Consider the following 2,498-nt stretch of genomic DNA (forward strand, 5'->3'; position numbering starts at 1 on the left):
TGTTACAACAAGTGATAAAGTGAACAAGTGAAATTAAATTATAAGTGCCAAAAAGAAAAACTAAAAAACTTAAAAAAAAGATTAAACCTTCCCCCCACCAAAAACAAATCAATTTGACAAAACCTAAATCCTTGGATGTCCACGGCCGGGAATTGTGGAGGATATCGCTTATGAGTTTACATCTATTTATACGCAGTATCTGTACTATTTCCCTTGTTTCAACTGAATTTCATTGCTTCAACTGATGTTATCCCATCTGAATATTCCCATTGTATAAAATACTGTTACGTTTTTGAACGAAATTAAATTCAAATTCTTGTGTGTTGTATTTTTCTCATTTTCCTTCCACATTTCCAATTTCTAATTTCCAAAAAAAAAAAATTATTCTTTTTATCATTTCAGATTTCCCTTAGTTGCTAAATCCTTCTCAATTTAATTTGTCACCCAATTTACTACCAAAACATGTCCAAAGTAATTATAGACACGGAATTTATTTCAAAAATTCATGCTAAGGAAAATGTTATTTATTCAGCGTTATTTATTCAGCGGCCCTTAGATGAAATCTGACATTATGTCCAATTCTTGTATGGTCAAACATCTCAAGAATATGCCTTAAGGGGAAATAAAATTTTCTTAAAGAGTAAAAAGTCAAAGCAAGCAAAAAAAGACGCGCATAAAATAAATTAAATTCGAAAATATTCAAATCCTAACAAAACATATCATTTCAAGACGAGTCCCCAGAAGAACTCCAAGCTGACAAGGTAATTACCCATTAACTAATCAACCTACTTATAAGAGTAACCAGTACTAACCAGGAAAAATGCAGCGAAAAAGAACTTCAAGTGATACTGTAATTTTAAGACCTGACCAAAACTAAAAGCCTACGGAACGAAACTTTTGGATTCCAAGTAAAACCAAAAGCTTGCCAAATTTATCAGAAATAGATCATGAACTAAACAAAATAATTCTGGAATCTGCGGTGACAAATGCAGTAAGGAACTTACAGTATAGTACCTTAAGCTCTTTACTACGAGTTCCCATCATCCTTGATACGATTTTATTATACAAAGAATGATTATTTTATTATATGGTTCCTTTTCACAAGAAGCAATGAGAAAAGACTACAAATGTAAGCATAAATATACTTGTTACACCTTTGTAGCGCTACTTCTTGCAACACCCCCTCCCCAAGAAATACCCCTTAAAAGCATCCCTAATTCGCGAAAACTTTTGGTACATACGAGAAGAAAAAAGTTTCAAATTTATTTGGCCTTTAAAGTTAATAGGATTACTGATGGACTTAGCTTACAGAATAGTTGAAAATAAAAACATACTGCTTGGGATCTATGAAAATTATTTGTATTACAGTGCAGAATTACAATCCAATGGTGATCAAAATTCAATCCATTTCTTTTATGAAGAGTAATATGTACAATTAAAAAATGCAACAATTAAATTCTACATAAATGATGAGAATTTTGGATCAAAAATTTTACAAAGAAAGGACATTATTTTCATTAGCAATTGACTTACAAAATAATTTATAGAGTCCCAAATAAACCAAGTCTAAAAGATCAATCTAGGAAACAAATACGTCAAATTATGAGAAAATGGACATTCACCATACCCTACATAGCCTCCAGCTCCCCACAAGTCTGAAGAAATATTTAATGTACATCGAAGATGTTCTCAAAAAAGGCAATCAAGAATTCCAATTAACATTTACAACCCCATACCTATTAAAATCAGAAAGTGACCTATCGACCAATAATGGACCAACCTTAAGAATTACAGAAAATTATGGGGCTCACGTACCAGAAATATATTAATAAAATTGACTTCTGCTAAGTACACCCATATTTTTTTCTCACCCCTATGACGATTAAAAGATTGTTCCAGAGAATCAAAATGTTCTTTAGTTGTTCCCCCAAGAGGAAGTACGACTGAAAATGCAACAATGAATCCCACCAACGAATACAAAAAATACGTTCCGTAAATTTAAAAATCCTAGTCAAATTATCTTTCAAGTAAGCTCTTCGCTGTACAATGATACATGTTTTTTCCTTTTCTCAGCACGAGCAAAATACTTATTCGAAGAAAAAGTTAAACATTAATTTCTCAATTACTGAAGAAAAAATTATGTCAGGTCAATTAGATCGAATCTTGCTATTAAATACAACAAAAAGTTAAGTTTTTATATATATAAAATAACCAATATAGATGTACAAATTCAAAAATAAACATATTCTCCCGTAATAATAATTTCTTCTGAGCAAAAGCTCAAATTAAAAAAAATTGGCCAACTCTTTCCACCCCTTTTATGTAATTTCTCTAATTCATAGATAAAGAAGAACTGACTAAATAATAAGATTAAATAATAAATTTTAAATAGAAATATCTATATATAAATATATATATAAATATAAATATAAATTTGGCTGGCCGTGAGACAAGAAAGTCAATATCCTAAAAAGACAACATCATACCCCATCCCCAGA

The sequence above is a fragment of the Artemia franciscana genome, chromosome 8 (genome assembly GCF_032884065.1).
Source record: "Artemia franciscana chromosome 8, ASM3288406v1, whole genome shotgun sequence".
Classification (NCBI taxonomy): Eukaryota; Metazoa; Arthropoda; class Branchiopoda; order Anostraca; family Artemiidae; genus Artemia; species Artemia franciscana.